The 23516-nt window shown below is 33.8% G+C and overlaps 1 long non-coding RNA gene across 2 annotated transcripts; it reads left to right on the forward strand.

Moving 5' to 3' along the window:
* Nucleotides 1-4830: 4830 nt before the first annotated feature.
* On the forward strand, nucleotides 4831-19887 carry LOC117111464. Of its 2 annotated transcripts, XR_004445874.1 has the most exons (8): nucleotides 4831-5083; nucleotides 6093-6149; nucleotides 7232-7345; nucleotides 8309-8449; nucleotides 9135-9233; nucleotides 11643-11783; nucleotides 12559-12684; nucleotides 19476-19887. It is a non-coding gene; the product is annotated as an uncharacterized LOC117111464 (long non-coding RNA). The 2 variants fall into 2 exon arrangements; XR_004445875.1 differs by lacking the exon at nucleotides 7232-7345 and having other exon boundaries at nucleotides 4833-5083.
* The last annotated feature ends 3629 nt before the right edge of the window (nucleotides 19888-23516 follow it).

Raw genomic sequence — 23516 nt, forward strand, 5'->3', positions numbered from 1 at the left:
ATTATCTGTCTACGAACTACAACTGGCTGCGTCGGGATCCCTTTATGATAATTTGAATGATGACATAGAATGCAGAAATTATAATCAACTCACTTTAATTACTTATATTACACTTTTTTTAATGCCCAGCAAAACATTTTGCTGAGGCTTATAGTTCTTATTCGTTTCCCCGATTTCAGGTTCAAAGTGTTCTTATCTTGTTCTTATTTTACACACCTGAAGGTAGAAAATTATTATTGTACAGCAGTATGTCATTATATTATTAAGTGTATTATTTACATATTAAATTTGAATATTTTTGTTTTCTTCTTTTTTAAAAATAATTTTGAAAAATTAAGGGGGAGGCTCCCTCCCTCCCCTTGAATCCGCTTATGGCGAAAAAAAAAAGCGAAAATAAGCATAATTATAAACCCACAAGGCGTGCCCTTGTGCTTACAATTTTGTACAAACATATCGCCTCCAAGGTGAAGATGAGCATTCACTTGGGTCGTTTTATATGTAGCTGCGTCGGTCTAGCTCTAGACGACCATCTCTCTCATCAGTTGGAACGTGTGAGTGCGATTTATGGTATAATCAGTAGCCTTGTTGTCTGCTGCCTTTGGGCTTTACACTTCTTGATCATTTTCTCGCGAATGCTTTTTTTATACGTCTACCTTTAGTGAACAGATCTCTGTCTTATGCATTGCATATTCACAAAAAAAATTTTGAGATACATTATAATTATATTGTATTATATATATATATACAGTATATATACTGTCTCTTATACACATCTTATTGAATTATTATTGTAAATATATGTTAAATGATGAATAAAAAAAAGACTTTAAACGCAATTTTGTTTACTGTTTGAAACGATTTAACCTGGCAATAAATACAATATAAGTAATTTTTTTAACCTGTTGTGTTTTAATAATAATAATGATAATAATAATAATAATAATAATAATAAACATAATAATAATAATTATAAATAATAATAATAATAATAATAATAATAATAATAATAATAATAATAATAATAATAATAATAATAATAATAATATTAATGGTGGTGATGATGATGGTGATGATGTTGATAGTGATGAGGTTGATAGTGGTGATGGTGATGATGAGATAAATGTTGAGGGTGATAATGATAGCATGACGATAGTGATGATGAAAATGGTGATGATGATGATGATAATGATAGTATTAATATTTTAGTAATAATAATATTCTAAGGTTAATCTAAGGTTATTTAAATGTCGAATTATTGATACGTGTATGCTTGTGGCACTAAGACCTCCGATGATTAGTGCATAAAATTTAAACAAAATATAACAATGAACCAATGAGTAAATATACAGCCATTACCATTACTATTATCATTGTTATATAATTTTCGGTACATTTCTGAGCCGCTCCGGACCTCTTTGGATTTCTTCTTCTTCTTGAATCTTTTATAATATAAACAAAATTTAAACACTAACATACTAATTACTTTATTTTAATACTGTATTATCATTAGGTCTCAGCCGAAGCCCTACACCTATACTATATAAAAATGTATGTATAGGTGTAATCATTTATATAGTAATAGTATTTTCTTATTTAAAAAAATTATTTCACATTAAAAATGCTTGCAATATAAAACATTCATATTATGTTATACACTATACTAAATTCATATACAACTAATAGATAAGATTATTTGAAACATAGACTGGTACTGTCCAGTATTTCTTATTTAAACCATGCTTTAAGTATGAATATAAATAATGTATATAATTATATATATAATACTGATAAATAACATTAATTTAAACGTGGACATAGTATTCGTTACAATAATAAGATTAACAATTTTCAATCTTATGATCAATTTGATAAAGCTGGTGTTATGTTTTGACCTAGGCTACTGGCTAAAGACAGGTACGCTTTCACCATTAAAAGGCTTCTTCTATGGAATGTCCTGCATAATACACGATCTCCTGTAGACCAAACCCAGTACCGTTTTCGATTTTAATTTTACTCGTCACACCTTATTTTTCATTTCCTCTTTGCTTTTCATAGTCCATTACCCATCCCATCACTATGATCATCAACAGTCAACATCATATTCATCACCACACTATTCATGCCGTAAAATAAATGCCAAGTATTACCATTATTGTATACAATATAATCTCTATTAAGAGGAGCAAAAAAAAAGTGTCTCCTTAATAGAGGTGTCCCCTGAATAGGGGTTTTCCATGGTGTTAAGAAATAGGCTTTCCCTCATTTGGTGCTCAAAAAGTGTCCCGTTAAAATAGGGGTTTCCCAAAGGAGGTTTTCTACTGTAATTTGAATTATGAATAGAAATCTCCGTCCACACTGACAAGAAACTGTTGTACGCCCATGACGATGCGCCATTATGATGTGGTCATGATGTGATGTCATCATAACCATACGGTATCTGTTTTGAAAGGTGGGTGGAGGGAGGGGGAACATTTTGTGAGGACCACACTCACCTCAGCCCACCATGGTTGGGGTTGTGGTGTGAACATTTGAGGAAATAGTACTGTACCTTTAGATGGCCGAAAATAACATTCTTATACAACAAAATTCATCGTCATCACATCAACATTAATTACCATGATCTTTTTTCTGTGATTTTCGGCAACCAGAAATATAATTAATATTTGTAATGCACCATAGAAAATAAAACATACAAATCATTTTCTTTGATATAAAAATACTTTACATTACCTACTTCTAGGCCTTGAGTCCACACCCATCTCAGCGCTACCTTGGTTGTTGCTGAGGTGCGAAATTTGGGGAAATAGTACCTCTAGATGTCCGGAAATGAAATTCATCATCACATCACCATTGTAGTCAAAATAATGATGATGATGATGATGATGATGATGATGATGATGATGATTATTATTATGATGATGATGATGATGATGATGATGATGATGATGATGATGATGATTATTATTATTATTATTATTATTATTATTATTATTATTATTATTATTATTATTATTATTATTATTATTATTATTATTATTATTATAATGGTCACATTATTAAGAAGACACAACAATAATTGTTACTTAACCAATATCCTGAGGCGCGTGGAACGGAGAGAGTATTATTTATTATTATTATTATTAATTATTATTATTATTATTATTATTATTTTAAATTATTATACTTTTTCTTATACTTATCCAATTATAACAAAAGCATGCGTTTATAATAGGTAATTCGGATATTAAGAATACCGGTATCTTGCTATAATACGGTATAAGATGTGCAGTGCTGTATTCAGGCTGTGTTAAAACCTGGGTCATTTTTCAGGCATCATCTTTACTGATGAAATTGCATTGCGGTACAAACGTGGTGGATCAGCACCCCCTCACAATATATTAATATATTGGGGGGGGGGGCGTGTTCCCTGTTCCCCCACCCCCATGGTCTGCGCCAATGTGATTTGATCCTAGGACATGGATTGGAACGCAAACTGAAATAAACAGGTATTAAGAGTTAGGTCTAGGCCTACTCTGTAGAACCTGAATAAATAAAAAAAAAAACATAGGGCTCATATCAAATGTTTTCTTGGGGCCCCGCGTACGACCAAATACACTCAGTTGCAAGACAAAAACACTGAATGATATTGTATACATTTGCCTATTCAATTTGAAATAAAAACATTTATTTTCTTCCTTGAGAAGATGGTACACGCAAAATGTAAAACATTTATACAAAAATCGTATTAGTAATCTCAACTAGTACTGCAATAATTGATGCTAAACAATTTCAAATTGTGAAGCCGTGTAACTTAAATTAAATGGAAGGAAAAGGCAAATGTCCGAGAAGATAAAACCTTGTGTTGGGTCAGCCTAAAAAAAAAAATTAATAAATAAAACAAAACAAAACAAAAACAGCTTTCCATGAGTGTGTTTCTTTATTGGACCGCCATGGCAGGAACCAGGGCGTGTATATATAAGAAATTTGTGTAAGAATTAAGAAGCTACGTAGAAAAAAGGAACAGTTAGAAGAATGACACTGCATGTAGTAGTTAGTGGCAGATCCACAGGATTAGAGGAGGCCCAGAATGGGGTATATTACGATACAATACACAACGTTAAGTCCGAAAGTTGCCTGTGATGACAATCGTGTTGGTCATTGTTATTATATTAACTGAATGTTCCTAATTTATTATGGTACTCGTCTTTGTAGCAGATAAAATATAAACTTTTGAGATATCTTCCATCTTATCGTGATGTTCCCTGTTGCCTAATTGTTGCAACATTGTTTATTTTATTTAAGTAAATTCATTGTCTATTATATATTTTAATTCTAATTTTGTTGATTATTTCTTATTTTCAATAATTTTACTATGTCGTTAGTTTGTCAATCATACTTTATTTACATTTTCTTAATTTTGTTTGAATTTCTTCATTAACGTTATCCATATTAAATTTACTTACTTACTGATAATTTTCTAATTTATATGTATTAATTAATTAATTTGGTAATGTAAGCATTCATTCAATCAATTTGATATCAATTTTATAGGTCTAGCTTTTTCCATAATGATATTTTATTGTCTACTGAGGCCTACTGAGGGTCCCAGTTGATCAGCTCTGGCTTGTTGGATCACCCTCTCACAAATTGTTGAAATAAATTAATAAATGGTTTTAGCGCCCTCTCTGTATCATAAGTTAAGCTAGGCTCAGAACCAGTCTCTCTTTCGCGCCTGTGTCAAGTTGTTGAATACATTTTGTTGAGTAGTTAAACGTGCTGTATATATCCAAAGAACCTATAACCTCTTTAGTGGTTGTTACCACCAGTCACAGATAAAGATCAGTCATCGTCCCTGTGTAAAAGCTGCTTTCTAAAGAAGCCCAATAAAAAATGAGAGCAAGATAGGCCTAGGCCCTAGCATCTTTGTCGCTGGTAAAACACGTCTAAAAAAGCATGACGTCATATATTACGCTACGCGTAATGGATGGTTGCAAGAACGAATTTTCGTAAATGAAAATTCATTATTAGGGGCCTAGCCTAGGCTTAGATAATGTTCAATTCAGCGCCTATTGTGGATGCCAAGGTAGGCTAGGCCTAGACCAGGCTCGGATCAACAAGCATTTTAAAATTCCTCTATTTATACTACAAACGCTCTAGCAAAGCACTGAACAAAAGGCTTGGCCTACTACGCTAGTCCTAGCCTAGGACCTAGGCCTAGGGCCTAGGCCTAGGCCTAGGCTAGTTTAACTAGGCTAGCTGGTGTAGGCCGAAGCTGGTTTAGGCTGCTCTACCGTAATATTAATAATACGTGTAGGTCTACCCTAGGGCCTAGGCCTGTGTGGGGGACTCAATTGTCTTTCTCTTGCCTAGGCTCTACCTAGGCTTGCAGCAGCTCGTCATGCTAGCGAGCAATGAAACGCTGTATTTATAGGCCCCTAGCCCTAGACTATAGAGAGGTATTTTTTTTAGTTGAAAAGGGTACTGTGTGAGGAAAACAGTATTATTAGGATAGGCCCTAAGGGCCGACAACATTGATGTAAAAAAATTAAGAGTTCAGTGTGAAAGTGCATTAGGCTAGCGTTGGGGTTATCCCCGATGCCAAAAGGTTCCAACACTCCCGATTCAAGTCTCCCGAAATTACATGCTATCTCCCGGTCTCCCGAATTTCTTCAAAACAAATTCTCCTGAATTTCAAAAACTAGGCCTAGGCCCCTGTTTGTTATCATTTACCTATGGCCTAAAAACATGGGATTTGCACTGTAAAATAAAATAGATGAAATTTAGGTCCCATGAATGAAAAACCTATAAAAGCTATCTTATAAATTACGTTTATACACCTCAAATTACGTTAACTCTATCAGGTTATTTTAATGTTGATGGCGCTTTTCACTAAATAGTGGTAATGGTGGCGCCCTTCAACTGCAAATTTTCCCTTCTCCCGATTTTTTAGGTCTAGTGGTTGGAACGTCGGCGATGCTATCATTTCAGCCTGTGTCATTGTGGAACGATCAGCATATGGGTTATTTCGTAACTTTATCTTTAAGTTACATGGTTTTTATATGTAATTTAAATTTGTACATTTTAAATTGCAGGAATATATACTGTAGGAACAAGACGCTCAGATGATTTCACTAAGAAAGAAGTCAAAGGTAAATTTATCAATATTTTAATTTTATAATAATATATTTTACTTCTTTTAATATTATCACATTGGTACAAATTTAATACAACCTATTAATACAATAATAATTTTAATTTATTTATTCATTTATATGCGCAAATTCCATTAAAATCATGTTCAAATGCGCATTACAATATTTATATAATTAGATGAAAAATACAAGTTTACATATAGAGCAGACGTTTAAAAAAGAATCATTTTGTCAGTTTATTAATTAAATTAATTTTGAAGAGATTCCATCGTTTTTCTTTATAAAATGTTATCATATTTTTAGTGATTAATTGGTTTGTAATAAATTCACACCATTGTAAAACACCAAATATCATATTTTCTTATTTTAAAATTATTCCTTTCATTCATTGACAACAATACTTTCTGCTTAAAGCCCTCTGTGACATTGTTCAATCTCCTGGCCACCCTCTTCATTCTTTTCTCCCAGCCACTCGTCCTACAGTATGTCGATGACCCTTCGCCACAACTATGACTGTGGTTTTCTTAACACTACTCTGTTCTTGCATTCAACTCTACCTCACTCGATTTTGCTTGCATCTTCTGTGGAGTAACGTCCCTACCCCGGGATGCATTGCTTGGTTAGGTTGGAGTATGCAGGTCATTAGGACCTTAGTGGATTAATGTCTCTACCCCGGGATGCTTAGTTTCATTAGGTTGGGGTATACGGGTCATTAGGACCTTAGCGGAGTGACGTCCCTACCCCATAATGCATAGTTAATTATATGCTCTGTAGACAGCATTTTCAATTTGTCTCTTTTTGTCATGTCTTTATTGTTGTGCGGATATTGGCCCTTTAATGGCATTTGTAGCATTAAAGAAATTGAATTTATAGAAACTAAACCCGACCTTCACCTTATTATTATTTTCAATCTTAAGAAATAAAGCTGCTGTAAATTGGCCTATCCTTTATCATAATGATATTAAATTTAATTATAATATGAAATTTCATTAATTTAGTAGTGGGCACTAATCAAATTTAACCAGGAACAATCTTTATATTACTGCAATTAATCAGTATATTTTGTATCGCAATGCTAGGTTGGGCAGGTTCATTCGTTGAAGACGCAGCAAGTTACTAACTATGTTGAACAAACTCACTTTAATCATTTCACATTTTATTAGAGAACCGATGAAACACATTTCACAGCTATGGTAAGATTACATGGTTTAATACTGGTGGGTAGCGAGTTTTAGAATTTATGAGAAGAAGGAATACAGGCTCATACCCACGACTGACACGTACACATAATTGTGGTTAGGTCGTACCCATACTTGGCTAGCTCATACCCAAGTTTAAACATTATGTAAAGAGTATTATCTATTTTGATAATCATTTTGAATTATATTATTAAAGATAAACTTACTAATTAGAGAATTTTGATACAGGCGGAATGAAATTTATACCTTCATAATTGTTGAGGCGTCAAACTATAAGTAGGAGGCGCCATTAGAGTAATAATAAGACGTGTCAGAGCCGTTGATACTGTATGCACTTAAATTTAGTGCAGTCCATGCAAGTTAAAAAGTATTTCAAAAATTGATTTTGTTTTGGTAGAAAATGTAGTGCAATATATTTCAAGGAGTATTAACATTGGATTTTGTTTTATAATTACTCCAAAGTAGGTACGAATAGACGTGGGTATGACTTAGCCAATGTTGGGCTCGATTTGACCTACATTTTGGTACAGGTTTGCCAAAGTCGGTATGAGTTGGCATGGGTACCGTAGTGTCATCTGCATATTAACGAATTGTATGCAAGCATTTCCCATTTGCACTCCCTGAGTCAAAAAAGATTGAAAAGGACTGAAGATTAGAGCCACCCTCGCCTCGCACCAAATTCAACTGTAATCCATTTGGATATTCTACCCTTTGACCAGTACTGCTTACTTCATCTGCACATACATGCATTGGCTTATTATGGTGTCAAAGGCTGTTTTATAATCACCAAAGTGCCAATGTATACAGTAGGTAGTCGGCATTCTGTTGCCTTGTGATGAACACTGCGTCAGTGCTTCCTCGGGCGCTTCTGTATATACTGTACAATATATGAATCTGCAAATAAAATGCTATCATTGTCATAAGAGGTTTAACTTAAATTACTTTAATAATATACAGGGAAAACTCTATTTGAGACAACTGTGGCTCGTCCCAGAGAAAAACGAAAGCAAGTGAGAAAGATGTACGCAAGCGATATGGATCTGAAGGACCTTGGGGGAAAGTATGGATTAAAAGACAGTTGATGTTCATCCAACAGAGGTTTGTATACACTTAACTTACACCCGATTCACATTAGACAATGTGTTACACGGGAAGTGTGAGAATTTAGCAAGCTGTATTAGTGTGCGTCCATACAATTATGCATCCTATGAAATATCTACATAGAGCTCTGTCCCCACTATCAATGTATAGTACAGTATAAGTGAAGAGGCTGACTATGTCGAATAAGTATAAACAATGATAATGCTTATTGTAGTTATTGATTTTATCATCTACTCATCCTTGTCAGCATCTTATCAATCATCACCATCACCATCATCATCTTTATCAATTGTTTTTGCATGCAACATTTCTATTTCCACAATCTTGTCATTCCACTGTATAGTAACAAATAGGCAGTATCTATTGTTACACCTGTCTTAAATGAATTATTAATTCTGATTTTAATTGGATGATCAATTTAATCTAATTTATACATACACTATTAGCAATCAGAATTAGGAATGTGTTTAATACTGGTGTAAGAATAGCCAGTGGTGTACGAAGAATTTTTTAAACTGGTGCAGGCACAACATTTTCAGAATAGACAAGTGAGTAGCGCTTATTTCAATACATAACATAAATATACATTGAAATTTTAAAATTTAGTGGAAAACGGGGTCCCTTTCTAAAATGTGTATTAGTATATAATTTGAAACTAATGATGAATGTTTCTTAAATGCAGGAGGAGAAAGAAGATTTAGATGAACTTTTAACAGAGAGAAGTAAAACAAGAAGACAAACAGAAAAAAAAAAGCAGGAGAGGAAAAATGTACATTACATCGTAAGTTGAATAAAAAGTGTAAACCGTGTTATAGAATAATACAAGAAATGACAGCAGCACTTTTAAGACTTACTTGTATATAATCTACGAAGATTAAAAATACAGATTAACTCTGCTGCTTGACTTAATATGTCCGTTATTGGTAATCCCAAATTTGAACATATTACAGTAGTTCCACACTTAGGAAACTGCACTGGCTTCCAATCAACCAGCGAATTAAGTTCAAAGTGCTCCTTTAAATATTTAAGTCCTTGCACCATTGTACTCCTCATTCAGGGTTCGAAATAACGCTGGTCTGCCGGCAAATGGCTAGTAAAATGCATGGCGGACCTGTTAATTATCCCAATAACAAGTCCGCGTGACCAGTTAAAATGTCAATGAAAATCTGACGAAATACCTAAAGCTTTAATTATTCACCTCTTAACGATGTCTTTACAAAATATTTCACACAGATAATGTCAACAAGATCGCTATTTGCTGTTTATTGTAATGTTAATGTCCGCTACGAACCGATAACATCACGTATCATAGAGGAATCCATGGCTAGACGTACAGACAGAGGGAAATCACCTTCTCCGCATGATATAGCGACAAGTAGAAGTTGATTTCCGTCTGTGTGAGCACCGTGAATTTAAAACATCCATGTCATGTATCCATCCCACAATGTTGTTTAATTAAAAATTTATCGGTTTACACTAAGCTTGTTCCTGCCAGCAAGCTGTCACGCACTATGAAACTTTGGGCGGTCTGACGTCACCACAGCCAAGCACATGGGATTTTTTCCCAGCAACATAACCCCACGAAAAAAATTAACCAATTACCGTGCAGAGTTTAGGAGGCGCGACCTCATATATTTACAAGTCGCTTCGTCGTGACCACGAAGGATGTGTTGTGTTTACAGTTTAGAATAAGCAACAATATAAAAGCATTCATTTTATTGGTACAGTAATACAATTTGCTGTGCAATACAGCTAAACAACAGGTACTGCACGTATTATATGTTAAATGTTAACTTTTTTTGTAGGCTAGTCATACTGAATTTACTGGGCTAGCCTATGATGCTAAGCCTATTTTTAGTGTCTAGGCCTAGGCTAGGCCCTAACTGGCCTGCTTATTCGGAAAGGATTCAATAGAAATGTTCCACAAACCGATCTTTCCGGAAACCGAACATCGTATTGTGTGCACTGTACATACAAATAGATTCCTGTATTTATATTTCGCTGCATAATTTCCCATACAGAGACAGCAGAAAGATTTTTCTGTATCTGTCAGTGTTACTTCATTGGTGGGGGGGGGAGGGGGCAGCATGATTAGCATGTCAAAAATATGGTATTTGGGCCATCCGAAGTTGGCAAGATAGTGGCTAGTGAAAGGGATTGAAGACCAGTAAAAATATTAATTTACTGGTCCACTTGGCTAGTTAAAAAAAACCTTAAGGGAAACCCCTGTCATTACATCTCAGAACTGATCACACCCCGTTCTGCTAAATGTAAAAGGATGTTAAGGTTCACTACATCTATAACCCTCAATGCACCTACCTGTCATTTGAATACTTATGGAGAAAGGTCCTTTTCAGTTGTTGGTCCAAAGCTCTGGAATTCACATACACAATCAATTCAAGAGTCTACTAATTTAATGATCTTTAACCGCCATCTTAAATCATTCTTATTTGACAATCTCTAAAATCTATAATTTTCCTCCACTCTCCTGTTTTGTTTTCACTTTTGTGTTGTTTTTCTATTTTCTCATTTTCTGCTTGCTTTTCTTTTCACCACTTTTCCACCATTATTCATGTTTTTTTTCTTTTCTGTTGTTCTAGAGAGCGCATAGGGATGAATGTTATATGCGCTATACAAGTGCACAACCATTGACCATTTTCTCTAGCTTTCATCTGCACGTTTTCACAGTCTCCTGATGAAGTCCATTGTGTGGACAAAAGCTAGAGAAACAATTTTATACAAGTTATTCTTAAAGGTGTCATTTCTTATATAGTCATCTTTTGAGCGATGTTGATTGGTTTGCTGGATATGCTCCTCATTCAACAAAGATAAAAATGATTAAGATGATGTTGGTCATTAAGAGGATGAAGATAGTAATGGAGTGGTTGTGTAGATGAATTAATTACAAAAATAGTATATAGCAATAATTTATGATCAGTATAGTATACAGTATATGTTGCCAAAGCCAGTAGTGATTGCTAAATTGATGTTGGTTTTTGTAATGAAGACACTGAATATTACCATGAGGGTGGTGGTAATGGTGATAATAATGTTATGATGATTATAATAGTTGAGACATGAAAGTGGGAAAGAAGATTCAGCTATCTTATGGTCAACATATCTTTTCTGAATGTGTATTCTGCAATGCTTTTATCACTTCAATGTTTATCACTCTTTTACACTTCCTTAGTCAAAGATGCGTACGATTATCAAGACCGCTCCTTACTACACATTCCAATGGATCTTGACGTCGACCTCAAGTCAGAGGACCCGCCTGAGAAATGTTACCTGCCGAAGAAGCTCCTACACACCTGGACGGGACACACAAAAGGTGTTGCAGCTATTAGGCTTTTCTCAAAATCAGGCCATTTGTTATTGTCATGTGGAATTATAAGGAAGATGTGTTCTAATGTTTTTGAATGAACTGTTTGTTCTGGTGTTTCATAATAATTATTAGAGAGCAGCTATAGGGGTGAAATACAATTTACGATAGCACACCGTCAGTCAGATGGGACTTTACGCCGTTGGTCCAGTGTTCATTATAGCCTGTGTGCACGTTAAATAACGCAGTACACTATTTGGAAAAGAGTAGGGGATTGTCTCCCGGTGTACTGCCCAGTGGCCACCAGACAGTTACAGAATCCTCAATATGATGAAGGCGGCAACTTAACGGAAATATACCGAAGAAGTAGTTCATTTTGTCACTAGGAAATACAAGAATATATATTCAAGTTAATGAATTGTGTAAAGGAAATATAAAAATCCTAAATAATTTAATCCCTTCCTGTAGATAAAGTCTACTGTATATTTTATTCACTATTAAATATTAGGAAATAAATATATAGTTTTTTTAGCATTTTGGCATTTTCTCACCCTCTGCTGTTTCAATGTCTTTTCTAAACTTTGACCTTTTCATCTTAAACACATCTTAACCATCTCTTGACCCATCTCCACTTCCTAACTCATCTTCATCTCTTGGTTTTTTTTTCTCACTCTTTGACCATTTTCAACCCTTTCACTTGACCCCTCTTACCCTGTTTTTTCCTTTACTGATGATTGCCTGTTTCCCATCCCTAATTCTAAACTCGTTTTTTTTCTGTTGCCAGTTGTGGGAAGTGTATAACAAAAGGTGTGTTATCTGTCTGTCCATGATGCATTCTTCAATAATATTGGTGATAAGTTTATCAGCACAGGCTATGACCGATACATGAAAATTTGGAATACAGAAACGGGTAAGAACTGATTAGAAATCATTAGTCTTATAATGTCACTGAAAACCAAAGCATCCATGAAAATGTGAGCTGTTGTGACAAAGTGAATCTTGTACAAAAATCAGGTTTTGTTCCTAGCTTGAGTACAACCAACTAAAATCATTTTCAAATTCAGAAATCTGAAAACATAATTTAGAGAAAATTTCCATTAAAGATATTAAACAATTGATAAATTTTGTGTTGGTTTTCCCAGCCCATGAAATTGGAAAAAAATTAGGTCAGCAACAATTTGCCGACGTTAAGTTCTCCGAGGTCGGCAGTCTCGGCAATTTTTTTAACTACCTAAGGCCTATAGTATAAACAATGATTTTTCCGAATGCTTGAGTTTACGTTGTCATTTACAGATCGTAATTTTGTTATCTCTATTAAATAAATGTATATATATGTATATTGTAGGTGAGAGAATGGTTGTACATAATTTATTTTAATAGTGTAGTATAACACCTATGTTTTACATAACAATATCGATAAATAAATGTCGTTTTGGTGTTTATTTTAGCGTTATTTTTAACATGAGAAATATTACTTTCATTAAAAATACTATGTGATTGTTAGCAGGCAATCATTAGCTGGCAATGATCACAGACTGTTTGCTTCAGAGCTGCTCATGCATGCCCAGAATGATCTTTCTTCCACTACCCATGTACTTGACAGCATTTACAGTCATGATGCGACAGTAGGATTAGGCCTATAATATGTTCAACTAGGTTGTTTTTAGATAATAAACAACGTTTTAAATATCCTGTACAATAAAAGGCAAATAGATTTAGAAGCGTTATAATCTATGTAGACTACATGGCTTCAATTGGGCGATATTTTAGGTATACTAACTAGGATGGCTGGCTATGATACGAAACCACTAGGCAGGCAAGATTAAAAGGAAGAAAGGACAACAGCACCTCTTCTTTTTAAGTAGATTACGACCGTTTGGAATAAGTTCTATAATAATGGGTCAGTTTTATAAATCAGTCATTGAAAGTGTCATAACTCAGTCATTTTTAGTTTGGTATGAATATGCTAATTATGGTGATAAAGAAATTTCTATTACCGATACATAGATGACATTTTCATGATATGGCCTCATGGCGCTGACAATCTTAAAATATTCGAAGCCCACGTCAACTCATTTCATTCACATATAAAATTCACTTTAGAACAGTCTCGCACATCCCTGCGATTTCTAGACATTTCCGTATCGCTTAACAATAACAATCAGCTCACCACTAAACCCACAGATAGTCACGCTTTTCTTAATTTCAATAGTAATCACCCACTTTAATTTAAAAAAATCTATAATATACAGCCAATGTCTCCGTCTAAAACGTTTATGTTCTAACCCCATTGACTATGAATTCCATGTGTCTAATTTATTAGGTTTCCTTCTCAAAGCTGGCTATTCCCTTGACTTGATCAAATTGCAAATTAACAAAGCCTCCACACACTCCCGTTCTGATCTACTCGCTTACAAGCACAAAACTCAATCAGAACGCATCCCCCTCATATTCGAATTCCATCCTTCCAACAAGACTGTCACCAAAACTATCAAAGATGAATTCTCGCACCTCCAACTTGACAAATCCATACAACACTTATTTAATACACCACCTATTCTTGCCCACCGCCAGCCACCTAATTTGAAATCCCTTCTCACTTTCTCACCCATCACTACTAAACCTCCTTCATATGGCAATATGAAATGTAATAAGCCTCGCTGTCAAATATGCACACATACTGTATTATAACTAACGGAATCACACTCCCAGTCACTAACCACAAAATTCACCCCCCTCAACTCACATTTGACTCTACCAACGTGATTTACATCATATGTGTAATGCATGTGATCATGGCACCTACATCGGTGAAACTGGAGCTTCTTTTAGAAGCAGATTTAATAATCACAAGTCATCTATCCGCACCCATAAGAACCTTCCCATAGCCACACATTTCGATTCTCCTAACCATAACATCAATGATTTGAGATGTACACTCATAGCCAACAACTTAAAATCTCTAAACGACCGCCGCATTTCCGAACTCAAACTCATACTTAAACACAAAACCCACACCATAGGACTTAATAGAGATATAGACGTTCTCAGTGATTACAACTTCCCATACAATTGATTCTCATCTCTTTATTCTGTTGTATATCGATAGCTGATATGTGCTTTCTTTATTAACACCACTTTATTTTTATTTTTATATGTATATATTTTATTTATCTGTACATTATATAGCCTATTTATAAGCCTATAGGTTTATTTTTGTTTTATTCATATATTCCATCTTTTACTGTTTAAGACTTCTTAATCATTTACTTATTGTGTAGTTAAGTCCGCTTCCCACCATATTGTTCTACTATGTACGTTTAATTAAGAATGTGATCGGTGTGGTGTTGATTTTCTGCCTAGGGCCTAGTCTTGCATGGCGGTATTGCTGGTGTGAGTCATTACAAATCATTAGTCTTAATTGGTCATTGGAAATTTTACCCAATTCCTCTTGATTCTGCTCACTATCCAAACAATACTGCTGTCTCTTATACACATAATAGTAGCTCAACACTTTACCATTCATGGTTTCAGAGCACATACCTTGAGAATTCTATTTTATAGGCCTATTGTTCAATTTTTCTTACCTTTAATAAATATTTATTTCCTTCGTACACTCCCTGAATAAACTTCAGACCTCAATCATTGTACTCATTTGAAGTCACACTGTCAATTTCTTGGTGTTTTTTTAGGGTGCTTGCCACACTATGATGCTAAGTTGACAAAAATATTTGTTTTGAATATCTATTGAAGCAATCAAAGTTAAACTTTTAAAGTTTGATGAATTATTTGTTGAATAAACACCCCTGCACAAACGTCATCCATATGCTTTAATTGCATAGCTCAGCAGGTATAAACTAACATTATTACAAAAAAAGGTATACCTTTGATGATTTATATATTATATATATATATATATATATAGATATATAGTATAAGAGACAGATATATATATATATATAATATACCATTTTGATATATAATTGCATATTCTAACTGGATTCTAGACCTAGGCCTATGTATATATCGTGTCTGTATTTAACATATTTCAATCTTTGTCAATCTAAGTCGAATGTACAGTATATCCTGGTCCCCGACCCTTTTAGGTTCATCACTTGGTTAGGCTGATCTTCATAAGACTTTTATGAATGGATACCTTGTTTGAAGCAAGAAACCAAGTTGTCTTTATCCAGTATCGCTTGTTTATTTTATTCGTGTGGGAAACTTTTAACATAACTTTCACCAATATATATTTCCATATATTGCCATAAAGAATATCTGCCATGGTTTTTGGGAAGAATTTGCATTTTTCTACAGAGGTCAACGACTTTTGACCTTTAGATACGTCAATTTCTGCACACGTTTTAAATTTGAATGGCTGGAATTTGGAAAATCTACAGGCTACATATTAATACCAACATCATGCAAATCTATTCAATAAATCATGAGTTATGAACATAAATGTTAACCCCTACCCCAAACATCGCCATTGATTACACAAGTAATCAAAAATGACAGTAATACATTTAATCAATTTATACATTTTTCTTGTTAATATTATTTTTGATATTCCATATGCTTATTAATAATGGAAAATACTAATTGGTATCAAAAATACTCACAACTGTAGATTTGTAAACGTTTGTGAGTGAATTGGGAATAAATATACAACTTTTCTGTGTAGGTCAATGACCTTTTGACCTCTAGTTGCGTCAATTTCTGACAATTTCAAAACTTTTAAAATTTGAATGACTTACCAATCTATAGGCTAAATGTTGATACCAACATCATACGTATCCATTGAGTAAATCAAGAGTTATGAGCATTTAATGTTAACCCCTACTCCAAAAACTGTTGTTGATTACAAATTTCTCGGATCATAAACATTGACAATAGTACATAATGCATTTTAATTTTTTTCTTGTTAACCTCAATTTTTGTATTACATATGTTGATAACTACAAGAAAAACACAATTTGTATCAAATACATCCAAAATTAGACATATGACACTGAAGTTTATTGATGTTTTATGAAAAAATTTGTATTTTAGAAAAAGGTCGATTACCTTTTGACCTCTAGTGATGTTAATAATTGTCGGATTAATTTTATTTAAACTGCATATGATTAAAAATCATATATGCTACACATTGTTCCCAAAATAACATTGATGGGATTTTTAATTCACAGGTTATGGGCATAAATGTTACCCCTCTCCCCAAAAAAGTATTGACCATAAAACACTAACGACCATTACAAATGACGCGAGTACACACAATGCATCCCTATATTTTTCTTGTTAACATCAATTTTTTCGTTTTATATGCCTGTAGGAACAAAATGATGCCAAGGAAGTTTAACTGTGGGGGGGAGGGGTGCACGGTGATCCCCCTCCAGCCCATGGCCTAAAACACATGTCCAAGTTTATTGAAAGGGTACTAATATTGAAAGAGAGCTTTTCGTATAATTTTAGGATGTAATTATTTGCACTATGACCATGCCTTCTCTGTTACTAGATTACCAACCCTTGTGAAAGGGAAAGACTAGTTTTGTCTTTTGGAGAAAGTTTGTTGCTGTCTGACATGTTCAGAGATTTTCTTCCCTCCTATCATCAAGTGACTAGGTCTCTAGATCGAACCGATTTGGATTGTTTGATTCCCTTCTGTATAATAATAAATAATTCTGGATTCATATAGCACCTCACGTTTACACAACCTCAAGTGTTTTTTTTATGATCCCGTCTAGTGGTGGATAAGTTGCTTGGCCTCTTCATTTTATTTGTCTTTTCCTTGAATGCAGTTTTTTTTCTATGGGTGCTTTTTTTTTCTATGGGTGATTTTTATGTGCAATATTTGTTGTGTTCCTAACTTGAAACAATTTATTATTTTTCTTCCCCTCCCCTTTTCCTCCTTTCATTTTTCTACCTCTTTTCATGTTTTCCCTTTCCTTTCTTTCCAATACATTTTTCTTGTCTTACATTACAGTATATTTTCCTTTTCTTTCCTTTCCACATTTCTTATTTTTTCCTCTTTTTTTTCTTTACCATTTCCTTTTATTTTATTTTTTCTTATTCTCCTATATCCTTTGATTTCTTGCCTTTCTTTTCCTTAACAATTTCCTTTTGTCTTTCTTTATCTTCCTTTCTTTTCATTTCTTTCTCTTTATATAATTTCCTTTCTCATTTCTCCTTCCTTTTCTCATTCATTTTCTTTTTTTTTCTTTTCTTTTCAAATATCTTTTTTTTTTTACCTTTTCATTTTCTTTCTTTTTATTTTCCTTTCTTTACCCTTTTGTTTTCTTTTTTTCTCATTTCATTATCTTTTTGTTTTCTTTTCTTTCTTTCCCTTTCTTTTTCTTTCCCTTTCTTTACCTTTTTCGGTACTTATATTTATATTGAGACTTGACTCAACAGGTTGGCAATCACAATCAACACAATCTGTAAATTTTCACATGGATGGAGATTGTGTAATATCATTGTATGGTGTCTAAGAGTATTGTGATGTGATACCAAAAGAGCCGCCACCATGGCTTCGTGCTTGAGTGCAGGAAGTATCACATTCCTCATTTCTATTATTGTTCTTGCTATTTGAGAATTTGGTTAGTGTCTGGTTGCATGATTTGGCACAAATGTTGTACCAGGTCTTGTCAAAAATCCCATAATTTGACTTGGCAAAGCAGGAGAGTGATGCACTTGGCTAGTAGTACAATAGGCCCTTGTGTGTGTTGGTGTTGCTGATAATGATCGTGCATTCAAATCTTAGCTTCCGTCTTAATTTTTAAGCTGGAATTCCATTTTTAGGCTATGCATTTACAGCCTTTCTCTCTTGCCTTTCGTACATTTATATGCCATCCCATACTGATTCAGAAAGATCGTCCTATGGTCCTATTTACAAACGACAACAGCAAAGATATTTCCCTCGCGATGTGTTTTCCAATTGGGAGTGTTTGGCTGTTCAAATTGCCCAGAACTATTGAAGCACATGACTGAATCTCCAGATTTCTGCATAATTACTAAAAAAAAGTTGGTTCTATTCTAATTTAATATAAAAATGAGACATTTTCATAAAATAATACCCATATAAATGAAATGATCCGATAAATTTACGTAAGAATTGATAAAATGAATGTTTTCTTTGCAGCAGTTATTGATTGCGAGCCTTCAAACGTTAGTCCATTTAGGAATATTCATGTGTTAATACAATATGTATTTGAGTGATGCCACCACTTGTATTTAGGGACCCAGTTTACATTCTGTACTACAGCAATCAAACACCTGTGAAAATCATATCAGCAAGGTGCAAAAATACTGTTCTATATGTTTTAATAGATATTTTAAACCCAGAGCCCCCCTTTAAACACCCCATATATATAAGTCCCTTCCTGGCACCCCCCTCTATTTTCTATATGTTTTAATAGATATTATAAACCCAAAGCCCCTCTTTTAATATCCCATATATGTAAGTCCCTTCCTAGCCCCCCTCCCCCCTCTATTTTTAATTCCTGGACCTGTCACTTATACCAATGTTGAGTAGTCATTTTGAAAACATAGAGCATCAAATTGTTGACGTCTTAAAGTTGATTTAGTGTCAAATTATTTCATATGGGTTGCGGTTGTATGTGAAATCTCAACTTGAGTCCCAAAGAAAATAGAGAGAAATAAGTCTGTACATTCCCCAAAACTTTTTCTTTTGATTATTCACAGAACTGGAAATTTAAAGCGCTTCGAAAATTATTTACTCCTGTCTTGCGCTACAAATAATAATAATAATAATAATAATAATATCTCAAATTTATATGGCGCCAATTTCAAACAAGATCGAAGGCGCAACACATGTGAAAAGCCACCAGTAAACAAATAGGTCTTAGAGTTGGAAGAAGTTATGTAATTTGGAAGTTGGTTCCAGAAATAGACAGATGCAAAAGTAAAAGAACATTGACCGTAGGTTTTGGTACAGCAATTGGAGACAGAAAAAGAACGTAAATATGAAGATTCATTCAGATGGAGAGCTTTAAAGGTCAGAACAAGTAATTTAAATGCAATGAACAAGTAATTTAAATTGCAATGCAATAAAATGTTGTTTGTTATCATAATATTATGTTTGCCCAATTCTTGTGATAGCAGGTTGTTTTTCTTGTGACTATACAGACAACGCCTCTGTGCCTTTATTATAGACTGGGTTATTAAAGCATAACTGGGCCCTGTAGGGGAGCATTCTGAACAGGATACAAAGTATAAAGAATAACAATTTTATTCTTAAAGTTTGTGTAATAATAGCTCAACACTTTACCATTCATGGTTTCAGAGCACATACAATACGTTGATAACTCATACCTTGAGAATTTTATTTTATAGGCCTATTGTTCAATTTTTCTTATCTTTAATCAATATTTATTTCCTTCGTACACTCCCTGAATAAACTTCAGACCTCAATCATTGTACTCATTTGAAGTCACACTGTGTCAATCTCTTGGTGTTTTTTCAGGGTGCTTGCCACACTATGATACTAAGTTAAAAATATTTGTTTTGAATATCTATTGAAGCAATCAAAATTAATCTTTTAAAGTTTGATGAATTATTTGTTGAATAAACACCCCTGCACAAACGTCATCCATATGCTTTAATTGCATAGCTCAGCAGGTATAAACTAACTTTATTACAAAAAAAAGGTAATTTTGGTAGAAATTAGGTAGAAAGTTAAATTTTCAGAAAAACAACATGAAAATGATATGGAAGGGTATGCACCTGATGAGCGATGTATGCATAACTAAAGAGATTGGTATTTACAGTACATTATTTTAATATAAATTATAGGTTTAAATTAAGGCATGCTTTAAATTATCTTTCACATGAAAGTTTGGTATACACATCTCATAACATGACCCAAGAAACTTACAAAAACTTGAAAAATTATGCATTCTGAGAGCTATATGGTTGCAGTAAATGTACAGTAGGTGTGATTCGGTCATACATCCTTTCTCGTACTGTATTCATTTGGCCATGGACTTGCTGCCTGCATTGGGCTACGGCACCAGCCGCTTGGCTTGTTGGCCACTTTTAAAGAATTTTTACTCTATATATTATACTATATAGGCCTATCTATATATTGCCCCACAAATTGTAGCGATTTAATCTATCAAATCGGAAAAACTATCACAGCAAACAGCAAAGAAAAGAAATTGTAAAACAGCAACTTTCAGCCTCACGCACAGTCGCTTGCTTTATGTTTTAGGTCTAGCTGACCTAGCTTGATAGCATGGTGGTGTTCTGCTGCCTGTAGTGCAATATAGTTGGGAACCCCTTCAATAAAGTGAGGCTGACTCTGAACATGTACAAAATCATTCACATTATTCTAGTATTTCGTCAGGTTGTTAGTTGAACTGTCCCATTGACACCATGTGTGCGATAAGTGTGAGCTCTGAAGCATCTGCAAAGTGATTAGTATCCCAAAGCCAATCCTGTACAGTATTTTAAGTACATGTATTAATAGAGCTACAATTCGCAAATAGTATACATAAGCCTATTTTTAGTACAAATTGTACAGTATTAAACAGTGGCGGAACTTGGAATTAATTATAAAAATAACCTCAGACCTATCATGGTTGGGGCTGATGTACAACATTATTATGTCCATGGTACTTCCAGACGGCCAGAAATGGCATTCTGACTCGAAATTTAAATGTAGGGCCTAATGATTTTTTTAATCCCCCATTTATTTTTAATTTTGTAAAATTTAGAGACCACTTCCTGATTTTTTTAAAAAGTTATATCCAATACAAATACAATATAAAATATACAAACAAGATGTTTGTTACCGGAGGATTGCCACTATCAAGGGGTTCTCCTATGCTAAATATCTTTAAATAAAGCTTTTTAGCTACATTTAGCTATATTTAGCTTTTTTAATAATATATAAACAATTTATATTAAGTAAATATGAACTCTGAAAGCAAATTTACGTAGATTTAGATCAATAAAAAAAATTACTGCTCATCGACATTGTACGATTTTTCTATTTTACGCCATTGTTTGTTTACAGCATAATACATACTTGCCGCTTGTGAACTTCGAACTTATTTGGAAACACTTTAGGTTCAGTGGCACAAACCATCTGGTAGCGCATCAAAATTAATAAAAACAAGAACATAAAAATACAATACTCAAATTCAAAATGAATTAATTGTACAGTATGAGTACAGTGAGCGAAATGATGGGAAACTCTAGCCTGCTAGCCTGATTGGAGCAGTCCAACTGTCAGTGTCAATGAATTCCTCACCCATTGCACAAACACAAGACATCTATTAGCACACCTATGAAAGTAAGGTTTTAATTGTCTGCCTTTTTTTAGTCATCCTAATAGTATCATGCTGTAACACACCTAAAATAGGTCATTTACACAACTATAAACATGTAAAGAAGACGTGGAAAAAAGTAACCACCACACCAGTGTAGTGGTGTGGTCTCACTCTTGAATACCTTTATAAATTAAATAAGTAAAGTAAAATAAAATATTATATAACAATAACAAATAAAATAAAAAGAAAATAATCAAATGATTAAGAACACTAAAAGAGTACATAAAATCAAACTATTAAAATGACAAATTTAAAATTTATGTGTGGTATAAAAAACCTAAAACTACAGTGCAACTTCATGTTTGCAGTAAAAATATTTACAGTAATATCTCTACCGTTAAATCTGTTTAAAAAGGTAAAGTGGATAGTATAAAATATCTAGTTGTCCTTGCATTTGTTAGATATTCATTTCTATGGCAATAAAATATGAATAATTTTTTATACCCACCATGAATAACAAAAACTCAGAATGGCCGAGCAGTTATGGCAGGGGCTTCGCAATCTACAGCCACAGTAATAGGCGTTTGATTTGAAAGGCACGCTCGTCTATTATGGATCTGAAGGTGCTAAGAATTATAAACCATTGGCCCAGTGTACATAATTGGCTCATGTGCACTATGAACCCAATGCATCTTTCAAGATGAGTAGGGAGTTCCTTAGTGTACTGGTTCATACAACCCCTGTTGTGGACAGACTAGAGTAGCAGGTACATGAGGAGACCCCTAGGGGAGAAGAAAGTTAGATAGTACAGGCCTCGAAGTGCTTTAAAACTGGTGTAAAGCGGTATTTATAGTCAACTAATATATTATTATTGTTATTGTATTGTTTTTATATTGTCATCAGAGACGGCGAGATGGAGTATATCGGGAAATCATTGAACGTAAATATGAAGATTCATTCAGATGGAGGTCAGAACACGTAATTTAAATGCAGTGAACCAGTAATTTAAATTGCAATGCAATAAAATGTTGTTTGTTATCATAATGTTAGGTTTGCCCCAATTCTTGTGATAGCAGGTTGTTTTTCTTGTGACTATACAGACAACGCCTCTGTGCCTTTATTATAGACTGGGTTATTAAAGCATAACTGGGCCCTGTAGGGGAGCATTCTGAACAGGATACAAAGTATAAAGAATAACAATTTTATTCTTAAAGTTTGTGTAATAGTAGCTCAACACTTTACCATTCATGGTTTCAGAGCACATACAATGCGTTGATAACTCATACCTTGAGAATTTTATTTTATAGGCCTATTATTATTATTATTATTATTATTATTATTATTATTAGTCATCCTAATAGTATCATGCTGTAACACACCTAAAATAGGTTCTTTACACAACTATAAACATGTAAAGAAGACGCGGAAAAAAGTAACCACCACCCCAGTG

Source organism: Anneissia japonica, unplaced genomic scaffold, assembly GCF_011630105.1.
Source record: "Anneissia japonica isolate Jap-2015-1 unplaced genomic scaffold, ASM1163010v1 scaffold24788_len87353_cov107, whole genome shotgun sequence".
Classification (NCBI taxonomy): domain Eukaryota; kingdom Metazoa; phylum Echinodermata; class Crinoidea; order Comatulida; family Comatulidae; genus Anneissia; species Anneissia japonica.